General features: G+C 33.0%; 1 protein-coding gene across 1 annotated transcript in view; it reads left to right on the forward strand.

Moving 5' to 3' along the window:
• The first annotated feature begins 1,058 nt into the window (after positions 1 to 1,058).
• Positions 1,059 to 16,091, forward strand: part of LOC131682967 (uncharacterized) — a 646,631-nt gene continuing 631,598 nt past the window's right edge. Inside the window, exons 1-2 of the mRNA XM_058964798.1 lie at positions 1,059 to 1,076; positions 1,650 to 1,769. The gene's annotated coding sequence lies outside the window, so the exon portion shown is untranslated. The remainder of the gene's footprint in view (positions 1,077 to 1,649; positions 1,770 to 16,091) is intronic.

The raw sequence follows: 16,091 nt of genomic DNA on the forward strand, positions 1-16,091 counted from the left end.
GAAGCTCATGTGTTGCAAATTACCCCATATGCGGGGTTTCTTGCAACATGCATAATATGTAGTATTCTCAGGAGCGGATCTAGAAAAAAATTCGGGAGGGGTCTGAAATTTCGGTTTTAAAATGAACATTGTACAATTCGCAATACGTAATAACCTTATTCAATGAATATAAGTTGTTAGTCAAATTTGGTGTTTGATGATTTTGAGTTTTGAGTTCCATTAGCGCTTGTACATGTTTAATATTCTTCTAAAGTTTCAGCATTTTTAGTTATACCGCTTTGAAATTGAAAAGTGTTGCAAGTAACCGCGTTTGGCGGTATATGTGTTATACATTATGAACCCAGGTATAAAGTAATGGGATGAAAATAGACAAACTGCTACTCATTCAATTAACTTTAAAAAAATCTCCTAAGATCAGTACGCGTTGATCGAAAAACTTCGGGATAACCGTAGTTCAAGTATTTGTAATAAGTTTTAAAAATAGTATTAGGAAAATTTAATAATAAGCTAGATTTTTGAGGTCTTGCACCACTGTGAAAAGAACAATTGTTTTAACGTTTGTGTAAGGAATGTCATTGATATATGCATAAGGCAGTAACTGTCAAAACCAAAACTATGCCCGAATAATTTCACCCTACATGACAAATCTTCATAAATTATGTTACTACTTCGGAATTTTTTTGGCACACTCAATACATTCTGTGAAAGCTAATCATGATGGTCAGTGCAGTAAATCTGTCCTATACATTTTTGACGTCAAAAGCGCCTATTGTAAGCAGCTTTTAATTTTGAATTTTGTGTGCTATATCAAGGTTTTGCTTTCGAACCAAAACTTAAAGTAGTTTAGAATGCGCTCCTCTAGGCGGTATTTCGATATCAATAAATCTCTCCAAACGACTTCAACGCCTCATTGAAAATGGAAGAGGAACTTGAAACTTCAACGTTACCACATTATCTCGTATTCTTTCTTTGCCTCGCACAGGCAAACGATACAAACACCGAGGTGTAGCACTGAAGAATGTTACCTGTCTTACGAAGACAATGATCAGTTTGTGCCAGGCGGTTGAATGCGAAAGGTGTGTCCTGAACGTACCAGTAACTTGAACTTTCTCAGCCAGTCATTAATTCGCCGTAAAAGAGACTAACCGAAAACTGCTAATCGCAATTCAATAAAAAAGTCAAAGTGGTTAAGTCCGGTTTAAATACAAGGCAAGACATTTTGATATCCACTCGGTTGTAGCTCAAACTGAACACGTTGGCATTTTTTTCTTTTCTTCTGTTTCTTGATCTTGGTGTATATTCTTCTCCAATGCAATTAGATTTTTTGAATGTGTCAGTGAAATCAGTCTTACTTGTGTGAATACGTGGATGCTTAGTGAATAACTGGAAATACTATTAACCTGGAATTTACAGTTTACAAATGTAATGAAATCTTAGGTCACTGAAAGCATTTTCGCATGGTTTCACCAAGCTTCTGAATATCAGGATTTTCAAGCACTAACCAGACGAACGTATTCTATTGTTAGTAAATGTGCTTCTGATGTGTGGAAAGTGAAAAGTAATGATGGTTTTATAGCAATGAAGTATCGTGCTCTCCTGATCCAAACAATTTATTCTTTTTAAAAGTGTTGATTTTTCATTTCAATTAGGCCAAGAGTTTAAAAGTAATGTTTTTATAGATTTATAGTTGAAAATTTGCTCCGCCATATAATGAAATAGTGGGTTTATGGTTTGCAACAGGATTTTCAGTTACATATACACAGCTTAATGTAAGTATGTTTTTATTTATTCTCCAACCTACTTGACTTCCTTGAAAATATATTACGATGAAAAAGGAAAAAATGATCGCTCGGGTGTGGCTGAAACTCTTTAAATATTATTATTATTGGCACACCTGGCCATATCCTTACGATCGCCAAAAAGAAGGGAAAATTAATACAATACGTACTCAATAAGAAACGAGGAACACACGCTATCTCCATATGTACTATGGATGTTAGCTTTTGTTAGTAGGAAAGGAAAATCGGTTGAGGGTTTAGTGTGACCTGAAAAATTTTCAAGTGTAGCAGTCTATTACTTGTTATATATAACTTTTAATATGTAAACTAGAATTTTTTAGTTGTCTGTCTTCGTCCTTATCTAATACTTACGGGGTGTATCCGTTTAACTTGTATCCATATATCTTGTAATTTCTGTTTAGCGAAACAAAAGAAAAGAAGAGGTAACGCAGGTGCTTGATGAAATCTGGAGAATAGCGGTTGACAACAGCCTAATGAACATTCGATGTTACTCCAAATGTATATGATCCAAGACTAACTTGTATCCCCATCCAGCCTAGCATAAGCAAGTGTCACAGTTGTCTATTCACTTACAATAGTTAGATACTAGCGACAATGTACATATTTATATTCAAGCTGCTTGTTCGACCAACTTAGCCCAATGGAGGGCATTCACGAATATGCTCATTTCTTACATAAGAAATGTATAGGACTCGCTCAAACCTTGGAAACTTTTTCCGAGGTCCGGAGGGCTGAATCTCATATACCAATCGACTCAGCTCAGCACATTGGAACAATGTCTGTCTGTGCGTGTGTTTGTGTGGGTATGTATGTATGTGCACTAATGTCATGTAATTATCTCAGCAACCGCTGAACCGATCTTAACGAAATTAGGTTCAAATGAGAGGCCTAACGTTGCCATTTGACACTATTATTTTTGTTTATCGATATGTTGTTTACTTTCTGAGATATGGATGATCTTGTCAAAACACAAAGAGTTTAAAGCAAATAACCTTGGAACACAGCAATGCAGCGGAGCACATAGTTAGAAAGCTTCTAAAAATACCTTTCGAACAAGCTATAGATTGGTAAAATCCGTTCACGAACGGTGAAGATATTAAACATTTTGTATTTTTATTTCTCGCTTACCAATTTCCTACTAACTAAAAATCAGAACGTAACATACACAATATTGCTTTACGGGTGTTTTGGGGGCTAAACTAAACCCATTTTGAATATCGGGGTATGAAAATATATCTGCGTGATTCAAGGAATTCGATTACGAAAACATTTTGTGAATTTACTTAATAATAAATTAACTATTTCTCAAAAAATTAATACGCAAGTTTACTTCAAGAACAAAACAATGTGTAAATTCACTTTATAGTGAAAATTTGTCCAGAGTTATTTATCCGGTGGATTAAGCATTGCGTTCAGTCGTGAGATATAGGATGGTATAGAAAAGCACAGATCACAAAGTAATCCACATAGTAGTGAGAAAATAGATTTCTAATATAATTCATATTCATATTATACTCGTAGCATCACCGAGAGCAACTCTGCTTATGAATAACAAAATTCTAGTGAAAGTTTATCTTCTTTTGCAATATTTATGTTATACTAATTATGGCGTAAGAATTATCAGTTGCATTTCCAAATCCATTTCTAAGATGCGTCATAAGATCTTTAACTAATCTGAAATATTTGTTAGTATTCAAGCTAATTTAATCTTGCGATGTATTTGTTCAGGTTAAAGAAAACAAACATATTTTTGTCTTCTGTTTCCCTATAAATAGTTTTTCATTTTAGTGTAGAACAGACCCACAAACCAAATATTACATTTTACTTGAAAAAGATAATAATTGGCGTCCTGGCAAAATTTGCAAAATATTTGTATTATGAAAAAATTATAACTAATTTATGTTCAAACCCTGCTTTCCTCTAAAGATGAGGACCTATTCCTTCGAAACGTTGCCCTAAGAAGTATCATATGACCAAAAACCGAAAACTACATCAAAAATTCAAAAAGTATTTCTGGAAATAAATTAATGAATAAATAAATAAAAATAAATAGCTATATAAATAAATAAATAAATAATAAAAAAAACCTGTTTTAATCCACCTAGCGGTGCAATTGTGCCTTTCTCATTTCTCTAAACTATGGCACGGAGGATTTTTATGTTCAACATAATTGTTGAAATGTCCATTACATTCTTAGTACACTTTGCACTTATACACAATGGCATGCCAGCCACGAACTTGATGAGCTACGTGTCAAAGGTGAAACACTTGAAACAAAGAAATATCATACTCCATTAGCCTAATCAGCATTAGATCAATGTTATCTGCTTGCTAACTCATTTTGTCATGCGGGGGTGGATGTGTGAGGAGGGCGAAAGTCCCATGAACGAACGACTCCCCAGCTTAATTTGGTATGCTTTGTGATATAGTGGTGGTTTAAAGATGATGGGGTTGAAAGAGAGGGGTATGAGGGCTGGATGGGGTGGTGGTCTGAGGGGTGATTTAAGGAGATTTTTAAAGGAGGGGAGTGAACAGTAGAGAGGGGGGAGGATGTAACCCCTCTCCGTAAACCATCAACTACGCCCCTGTTAAAATCCAGAAACCTTATGCGAGGGATTAGGTTGACGTTTTTCAGAGTGATTGCATAACCTTTCTATATGAGATAGGCAAAAATGTGCCAATATCCAAAAAAGTGAATCGTCGTCAAATTTTTTTTCGAATTTGCATCAAATCTCGACGTTTCATGCACCTTCAACACATTTAGCATCAAAAATAAAAATTCTATTTTAATTTTTTCCTATAGTTTATATGAGAAATTTCTGTGTGGCCGCACTCTGAAACCCGTAATTCCGGAACCAGAATTCCGATCGATCCAAAATTCAATAGCAGCTGATGGGAAGGTTGCACCATTCATTTGAGACTAAGTTTGGACAAATCGGTCCAGCCATCTCTGAGAAAAATTAGTGACATTATTTGACACATACGCACATACATACACACACATACAGACTTTTTCCGATCTCGACGAACTGAGTCGAATGGGATATGACACACGGCCCTCCGGGCCGGGATTAGGTTGACGTTTTTCAGAGTGATTGCATAACCTTTCTATATGAGAAAGGCAAAAATGTGCCAAAATCCAAAAAAGTGAATCGTCGTCAAATTTTTTTCGAATTTGCATCAAATCTCGACGTTTCATGCACCTTGAACACATTTAGCATCAAAAATAAAAATTCTATTTTAATTTTTTCCTATAGTTTATATGAGAAATTTCTGTGTGGCCGCACTCTGAAACCCGTAATTCCGGAACCAGAATTCCGATCGATCCAAAATTCAATAGCAGCCGATGGGAAGGTTGCACCTTTCATTTGAGACTAAGTTTGGGCAAATCGGTTTAGCCATCTCTGAGAAAAATGAGTGACATTATTTGACACATACGCACATACATACACACACACATACACACACATACACACATACACACACATACAGACTTTTTCCGATCTCGACGAACTGAGTCGAATGGGATATGACACTCGGCCCTCCGGGCCGGGATTAGGTTGACGTTTTTCAGAGTGATTGCATAACCTTTCTATATGAGAAAGGCAAAAAATAATAAATAAATGAATAAATACATACATAAATAACCAAAAAATAAAAAATAAATCGATAGGTGAATTGATGTTTTATGCAAAATGTTTGTCGCGGTGAACCAATTCGAAAGAAATAATCCCAACCAGATTGGAAATTAGTCATCAATCAATCTATTTTCAACAGCTACTTCATGAAAGGTTTTGATTATGAATTAAATTTGGGCAATAATGGATTACCATTGAACGTATTGGTTGCATTCGTTTCAATTTTCTAGTACAATTAAATTATTCCACTACCATTCTGTTGGTGATCTAACCAGGGCCGGCGGATAGCGTGGGTAGTATGGGTAGTACCTCTCACGTATTGCACGCGATGTTTCTGTTGACCAAATTTCCATTCTGGCGAAACAACGTCTTATCACCGATAACGTGGAAGTCGTTAAACTGGTTGCAAAGGATCGTGACGTAAGCACAATGAATTTCATCTCGTTTAAAGTTGGAATCAAACTTGAGCTCAAGGCGCGAGCCCTATCTGCTTCAACAAGGCCCGAAGGAATTCTTTTCCGCGAATTCAAGAGCAATCGCACCGTATCAGCTGGAAATTTTTGGAAACCCCTCTATCCGCAGCCAGATCAGTCGCCAATTCAGGCCGATACTCATCAGCCTTCTACACCATCATCAGTTTAATCAGCTATGACGGAATAATTCAACCACCATCGGGACGCATGTCACTGGGTACAACTCGTTCCGACAATTTGCCGTTGTTTGAACGAAGAATAATTTCGCCGCCATCGCCGAGACTGCACAAACAAATTCACGCTGCGCTGCCATCACCGGGACGCCTGTTATACCGTACTACGGAAGCCCCCGAGCGCTCCGACGCAGTCGTGCTACCAGCCAGCGACCAGCACAGTCGTCCCGGCCCTGCGTTCGGAGGTCGTGAGGGGGTCTTCCGAACTACCTTCTCAGGCGATTATTTTGCTTTAAATGACGATCCGCTCCCTGAAAACCTTTTGGTTTCTAGCATGCCATCGGGTACATCACGCCCCTTCGGCATGTCGGCGCGATTGCCACGTAGCGCTGGCGATTTACGGCTATACTACCAAAACGTTAGAGGGCTAAGGACGAAAATCGAGGACTTGTACTTGGCTGCTCTTGATGGGGACTACGATATTTATGTTCTGACGGAAACTTGACTTGATGATCGTATTACATCGATGCAGCTCTTCGGGGATTCTTATGCGATTTATCGCGCGGATCGAAGCGCACATAACAGTGTTCATGGTCGCGGCGGGGGAGTTTTGATCGCTGTTTCTTCCGCATTAGCCTCCTGTGAATTTGGTGTTAATAGTTCATCAAGCATTGAAGTTGTTTGGACGAAGATTACTACGCAGACGAAGAGCTACTTTATTGGAGCTGTTTACATTCCTCCTGAAAAGCGACTTGACTGCACTATTACGCAGCTCCATCTCGACTCTATAGAACACGCTTCTTCTCAGGCAGATGCAAACGATGTGATAATAGTTCTTGGTGATTTCAACCAACCAGGACTGATGTGGGTTTCTTCAGGACGTGGATACGCTTACCTTAACCTGTTATCCTCGACAACAAATCCTGCCAGCCGCTTACTTCTGGACGGGATGGCTTTTCACGGACTAAATCAAGTAAGCACTATTTCCAACCATCAATCCCGTTTTCTTGACCTTGTGTTCGTCAGTGAGAATGCTTTGCCGGAGTGTTCTGTGAGTGAAGCTTCTAGTGTTATCATTCCTTTGGATAACTATCATCCCGCATTAGAAATATCCATTTCCATCATTAGTTCACCACAATATGAAGAAGATTTAGCTGTGAATCGTCGTAATTTTCGTAAAACTGATTTAGCAGCACTACGTCGCACCCTATCGCTGATTGACTGGAGTGTATTACTTGATCAAGTTGATGTAAATGCTGCAGTCGATCTCTATAACAGATTACTCATTGACTGTGTTGAAAAATCCGTACCAGAATATCAACCTCCCAAGAAGCCTCCATGGTCTAACGCCATGCTTCGGAATCTGAAACGCACCCGTGCCAGAGCCCTACGTGCGTACACAAATCGTCGATGCCCTATTCTCAAGTGCTTTTTCGCACTCGCCAGCAACGAGTACCGCTGTTACAATAAATTGCTGTACAAAAGGTACGTGAACCGTATCCAACAAAACTTACGACGAAATCCGAAGGGATTCTGGGCTTTCGTTAAAACGAAGAGAAAGGAAACGGGTCTTCCGTCTAGGATGGTCTACAATGGCGAAGTAGCAACTACAACGGCGGAAAAATGCTCCCTATTTGCCAGCTACTTTTCAAGTGTCTTCACGACTGATGTGCCATCTGCCATCGAGCTCGAAAACGCGACCCGTGATGTTCTCATTGGTGCAGTGGATATGGATGTATTCACTATTTTAGTACAATCGGTTCTCTCTGCAATACGGAAAACAAAATCGTCTCATGCTCCAAGACAAAGTGCTATGCCGTCTGCTGTTCTGAAAAAATGTTCCGATATCTTAGTGATCCCACTGACGCACCTTTTCAATGTGTCGCTTCAGCAGCAAAAATATCCCGATGATTGAAAGTTTTCAGTTATGTTTCCGGTTCACAAGAAAAATGACAAAAGCAATATCGTGAACTACCGGGGAATCACTTCGCTGAGAGTTGAGTCGAAAATCTTCGAAGCGCTTATCAACGAGGTGCTGTTTTTTGCTAGTAAACATTACATAAGCCCTTGTCAGCACGGATATTTCCCTGGTCGATCGGTTGAGTTAGCTTCACATCGTTTTGCATTGAAAACATATCCAGGAAACTCCAGGTCGACACGGTCTACACAGATTTTAAGGCCGCTTTCGACATAGTTAACCATGAGATACTGCTTGCAAAGCTTGATAAACTAGGATGTACCTCGAGTTTCTGCCACTGGCTTCGATCCTACCTTGATCACCGCGAGTGCGTCGTGCAAATTGGTGACAACGTGTCTGAATCTTTTTGTAATAATTCCGGAGTTAGTACACTAGGTCCATTACTATTTTCATTATTCGTGAATGATGCGGTCTTTGTTCTAATGCGTGGAGGGAAACTATTTTTTGCCGATGACTTGAAGATATTTCTTGTGATAAGGAATGAAGCCGATTGCCGTGAGTTACAGTGTCTCATTGATACATGTTACAATTGGTGTCAAAGAAACATGTTGATCCTTTGTGTTACGAAATGTTTTGTCATCAGTTTTCATCGTACAAGAGACATGCTTAATTTTAACTACAGCATTGCCGGAGCTCAGCTGCAACGCGTTGACCACGTAAAAGATCTAGGTGTTATTCTCGATGAATGGCTAACTTATACCAATCACCTGTCAGCGACCATCGACAAAGCAAATCGACTTCTAGGTTTTATGTTCAAAATTTCTAGCGAATTCCGGGATCCTCTGTGTTTCAAGGCTTTATATTGCTCACTGGTGCGCTCGCAGTTGGAATTTGCAAACATCGTCTGGTGCCCTTATCATGCAACGTGGAGTGAAAGGATTGAAGCTGTCCAGCGCAAATTTATACGATATGCTTTACGTCAATTGCCTTGGAATGATCCGTTGAACCTGCCACCATATGAGAACCGTTGCAGACTATTAGGACTACATACTTTGCAAGAACGTAGACATACTTCGCAGGCCATTTTCATATCAAAGCTTCTGTTGGCTGAGTATGATGTTCCCTATCTCCTTGGACAAATCAACCTCTACGCCCCAACCCGTGTTCTTCGCCCTCGGACATTACTACACATCGAAATGCGAAACACCAACTACCCTGCTAATAGTCCGATTTTAGCGATGGTTCGTCGCTTCAACGAGCTTGCCGAGCACTTTGACCTCAGTTATAATTCATCACAATTTCGTCACCGTTTGCTGTTACATTAGGTTAATTATTTTTAGTTTAGTTCATTAAGACTTAGTGTCAGATGAACACAAATTTTAAATACAAATACAAATAGAAATACAAGTTACAAATACAAGTTACAAATACAAGTTACAAATACAAGTTACAAATACAAGCTACAAATACAAGTTACAAATACAAGTTACAAATACAAGTTACAAATACAAGTTACAAATATAAGTTACAAATACAAGTTACAAATACAAGTTACAAATACAAGTTACAAATACAAGTTACAAATACAAGTTACAAATACAAGTTACAAATACAAGTTACAAATACAAGTTACAAATACAAGTTACAAATACAAGTTACAAATACAAGTTACAAATACAAGTTACAAATACAAGTTACAAATACAAGTTACAAATACAAGTTACAAATACAAGTTACAAATACAAGTTACAAATACAAGTTACAAATACAAGTTACAAATACAAGTTACAAATACAAGTTACAAATACAAGTTACAAATACAAGTTACAAATACAAGTTACAAATACAAGTTACAAATACAAGTTACAAATACAAGTTACAAATACAAGTTACAAATACAAGTTACAAATACAAGTTACAAATACAAGTTACAAATACAAGTTACAAATACAAGTTACAAATACAAGTTACAAATACAAGTTACAAATACAAGTTACAAATACAAGTTACAAATACAAGTTACAAATACAAGTTACAAATACAAGTTACAAATACAAGTTACAAATACAAGTTACAAATACAAGTTACAAATACAAGTTACAAATACAAGTTACAAATACAAGTTACAAATACAAGTTACAAATACAAGTTAAAAATACAAGTTACAAATACAAGTTACAAATACAAGTTACAAATACAAGTTACAAATACAAGTTACAAATACAAGTTACAAATACAAGTTACAAATACAAGTTACAAATACAAGTTACAAATACAAGTTACAAATACAAGTTACAAATACAAGTTACAAATACAAGTTACAAATACAAGTTACAAATACAAGTTACAAATACAAGTTACAAATACAAGTTACAAATACAAGTTACAAATACAAGTTACAAATACAAGTTACAAATACAAGTTACAAATACAAGTTACAAATACAAGTTACAAATACAAGTTACAAATACAAGTTACAAATACAAGTTACAAATACAAGTTACAAATACAAGTTACAAATACAAGTTACAAATACAAGTTACAAATACAAGTTACAAATACAAGTTACAAATACAAGTTACAAATACAAGTTACAAATACAAGTTACAAATACAAGTTACAAATACAAGTTACAAATACAAGTTACAAATACAAGTTACAAATACAAGTTACAAATACAAGTTACAAATACAAGTTACAAATACAAGTTACAAATACAAGTTACAAATACAAGTTACAAATACAAGTTACAAATACAAGTTACAAATACAAGTTACAAATACAAGTTACAAATACAAGTTACAAATACAAGTTACAAATACAAGTTACAAATACAAGTTACAAATACAAGTTACAAATACAAGTTACAAATACAAGTTACAAATACAAGTTACAAATACAAGTTACAAATACAAGTTACAAATACAAGTTACAAATACAAGTTACAAATACAAGTTACAAATACAAGTTACAAATACAAGTTACAAATACAAGTTACAAATACAAGTTACAAATACAAGTTACAAATACAAGTTACAAATACAAGTTACAAATACAAGTTACAAATACAAGTTACAAATACAAGTTACAAATACAAGTTACAAATACAAGTTACAAATACAAGTTACAAATACAAGTTACAAATACAAGTTACAAATACAAGTTACAAATACAAGTTACAAATACAAGTTACAAATACAAGTTACAAATACAAGTTACAAATACAAGTTACAAATACAAGTTACAAATACAAGTTACAAATACAAGTTACAAATACAAGTTACAAATACAAGTTACAAATACAAGTTACAAATACAAGTTACAAATACAAGTTACAAATACAAGTTACAAATACAAGTTACAAATACAAGTTACAAATACAAGTTACAAATACAAGTTACAAATACAAGTTACAAATACAAGTTACAAATACAAGTTACAAATACAAGTTACAAATACAAGTTACAAATACAAGTTACAAATACAAGTTACAAATACAAGTTACAAATACAAGTTACAAATACAAGTTACAAATACAAGTTACAAATACAAGTTACAAATACAAGTTACAAATACAAGTTACAAATACAAGTTACAAATACAAGTTACAAATACAAGTTACAAATACAAGTTACAAATACAAGTTACAAATACAAGTTACAAATACAAGTTACAAATACAAGTTACAAATACAAGTTACAAATACAAGTTACAAATACAAGTTACAAATACAAGTTACAAATACAAGTTACAAATACAAGTTACAAATACAAGTTACAAATACAAGTTACAAATACAAGTTACAAATACAAGTTACAAATACAAGTTACAAATACAAGTTACAAATACAAGTTACAAATACAAGTTACAAATACAAGTTACAAATACAAGTTACAAATACAAGTTACAAATACAAGTTACAAATACAAGTTACAAATACAAGTTACAAATACAAGTTACAAATACAAGTTACAAATACAAGTTACAAATACAAGTTACAAATACAAGTTACAAATACAAGTTACAAATACAAGTTACAAATACAAGTTACAAATACAAGTTACAAATACAAGTTACAAATACAAGTTACAAATACAAGTTACAAATACAAGTTACAAATACAAGTTACAAATACAAGTTACAAATACAAGTTACAAATACAAGTTACAAATACAAGTTACAAATACAAGTTACAAATACAAGTTACAAATACAAGTTACAAATACAAGTTACAAATACAAGTTACAAATACAAGTTACAAATACAAGTTACAAATACAAGTTACAAATACAAGTTACAAATACAAGTTACAAATACAAGTTACAAATACAAGTTACAAATACAAGTTACAAATACAAGTTACAAATACAAGTTACAAATACAAGTTACAAATACAAGTTACAAATACAAGTTACAAATACAAGTTACAAATACAAGTTACAAATACAAGTTACAAATACAAGTTACAAATACAAGTTACAAATACAAGTTACAAATACAAGTTACAAATACAAGTTACAAATACAAGTTACAAATACAAGTTACAAATACAAGTTACAAATACAAGTTACAAATACAAGTTACAAATACAAGTTACAAATACAAGTTACAAATACAAGTTACAAATACAAGTTACAAATACAAGTTACAAATACAAGTTACAAATACAAGTTACAAATACAAGTTACAAATACAAGTTACAAATACAAGTTACAAATACAAGTTACAAATACAAGTTACAAATACAAGTTACAAATACAAGTTACAAATACAAGTTACAAATACAAGTTACAAATACAAGTTACAAATACAAGTTACAAATACAAGTTACAAATACAAGTTACAAATACAAGTTACAAATACAAGTTACAAATACAAGTTACAAATACAAGTTACAAATACAAGTTACAAATACAAGTTACAAATACAAGTTACAAATACAAGTTACAAATACAAGTTACAAATACAAGTTACAAATACAAGTTACAAATACAAGTTACAAATACAAGTTACAAATACAAGTTACAAATACAAGTTACAAATACAAGTTACAAATACAAGTTACAAATACAAGTTACAAATACAAGTTACAAATACAAGTTACAAATACAAGTTACAAATACAAGTTACAAATACAAGTTACAAATACAAGTTACAAATACAAGTTACAAATACAAGTTACAAATACAAGTTACAAATACAAGTTACAAATACAAGTTACAAATACAAGTTACAAATACAAGTTACAAATACAAGTTACAAATACAAGTTACAAATACAAGTTACAAATACAAGTTACAAATACAAGTTACAAATACAAGTTACAAATACAAGTTACAAATACAAGTTACAAATACAAGTTACAAATACAAGTTACAAATACAAGTTACAAATACAAGTTACAAATACAAGTTACAAATACAAGTTACAAATACAAGTTACAAATACAAGTTACAAATACAAGTTACAAATACAAGTTACAAATACAAGTTACAAATACAAGTTACAAATACAAGTTACAAATACAAGTTACAAATACAAGTTACAAATACAAGTTACAAATACAAGTTACAAATACAAGTTACAAATACAAGTTACAAATACAAGTTACAAATACAAGTTACAAATACAAGTTACAAATACAAGTTACAAATACAAGTTACAAATACAAGTTACAAATACAAGTTACAAATACAAGTTACAAATACAAGTTACAAATACAAGTTACAAATACAAGTTACAAATACAAGTTACAAATACAAGTTACAAATACAAGTTACAAATACAAGTTACAAATACAAGTTACAAATACAAGTTACAAATACAAGTTACAAATACAAGTTACAAATACAAGTTACAAATACAAGTTACAAATACAAGTTACAAATACAAGTTACAAATACAAGTTACAAATACAAGTTACAAATACAAGTTACAAATACAAGTTACAAATACAAGTTACAAATACAAGTTACAAATACAAGTTACAAATACAAGTTACAAATACAAGTTACAAATACAAGTTACAAATACAAGTTACAAATACAAGTTACAAATACAAGTTACAAATACAAGTTACAAATACAAGTTACAAATACAAGTTACAAATACAAGTTACAAATACAAGTTACAAATACAAGTTACAAATACAAGTTACAAATACAAGTTACAAATACAAGTTACAAATACAAGTTACAAATACAAGTTACAAATACAAGTTACAAATACAAGTTACAAATACAAGTTACAAATACAAGTTACAAATACAAGTTACAAATACAAGTTACAAATACAAGTTACAAATACAAGTTACAAATACAAGTTACAAATACAAGTTACAAATACAAGTTACAAATACAAGTTACAAATACAAGTTACAAATACAAGTTACAAATACAAGTTACAAATACAAGTTACAAATACAAGTTACAAATACAAGTTACAAATACAAGTTACAAATACAAGTTACAAATACAAGTTACAAATACAAGTTACAAATACAAGTTACAAATACAAGTTACAAATACAAGTTACAAATACAAGTTACAAATACAAGTTACAAATACAAGTTACAAATACAAGTTACAAATACAAGTTACAAATACAAGTTACAAATACAAGTTACAAATACAAGTTACAAATACAAGTTACAAATACAAGTTACAAATACAAGTTACAAATACAAGTTACAAATACAAGTTACAAATACAAGTTACAAATACAAGTTACAAATACAAGTTACAAATACAAGTTACAAATACAAGTTACAAATACAAGTTACAAATACAAGTTACAAATACAAGTTACAAATACAAGTTACAAATACAAGTTACAAATACAAGTTACAAATACAAGTTACAAATACAAATACAAATACAAATGCAAACACAAACACAAATACAAATACAAATACATATACAAATACAAATACAAATACAAATACAAATACAAATACAAATACACATACAAATACAAATACAAATACAAATACAAATGCAAATGCAAATGCAAATGCAAATGCAAATGCAAATGCAAATGCAAATGCAAATGCAAATGAAAATGCAAATGCAAATGCAAATGCAAATGCAAATGCAAATGCAAATGCAAATGCAAATGCAAATGCAAATGCAAATGCAAATGCAAATGCAAATGCAAATGCAAATGCAAATGCAAATGCAAATGCAAATGCAAATGCAAATGCAAATGCAAATGCAAATGCAAATGCAAATGCAAATGCAAATGCAAATGCAAATGCAAATGCAAATGCAAATGCAAATGCAAATGCAAATGCAAATGCAAATGCAAATGCAAATGCAAATGCAAATGCAAATGCAAATGCAAATGCAAATGCAAATGCAAATGCAAATGCAAATGCAAATGCAAATGCAAATGCAAATGCAAATGCAAATGCAAATGCAAATGCAAATGCAAATGCAAATGCAAATGCAAATGCAAATGCAAATGCAAATGCAAATGCAAATGCAAATGCAAATGCAAATGCAAATGCAAATGCAAATGCAAATGCAAATGCAAATGCAAATGCAAATGCAAATGCAAATGCAAATGCAAATGCAAATGCAAATGCAAATGCAAATGCAAATGCAAATGCAAATGCAAATGCAAATGCAAATGCAAATGCAAATGCAAATGCAAATGCAAATGCAAATGCAAATGCAAATGCAAATGCAAATGCAAATGCAAATGCAAATGCAAATGCAAATGCAAATGCAAATGCAAATGCAAATGCAAATGCAAATGCAAATGCAAATGCAAATGCAAATGCAAATGCAAATGCAAATGCAAATGCAAATGCAAATGCAAATGCAAATGCAAATGCAAATGCAAATGCAAATGCAAATGCAAATGCAAATGCAAATGCAAATGCAAATGCAAATGCAAATGCAAATGCAAATGCAAATGCAAATGCAAATGCAAATGCAAATGCAAATGCAAATGCAAATGCAAATGCAAATGCAAATGCAAATGCAAATGCAAATGCAAATGCAAATGCAAATGCAAATGCAAATGCAAATGCAAATGCAAATGCAAATGCAAATGCAAATGCAAATGCAAATGCAAATGCAAAATGC

Source organism: Topomyia yanbarensis, chromosome 2 (assembly GCF_030247195.1).
Source record: "Topomyia yanbarensis strain Yona2022 chromosome 2, ASM3024719v1, whole genome shotgun sequence".
NCBI classification, from domain to species: Eukaryota; Metazoa; Arthropoda; class Insecta; order Diptera; family Culicidae; genus Topomyia; species Topomyia yanbarensis.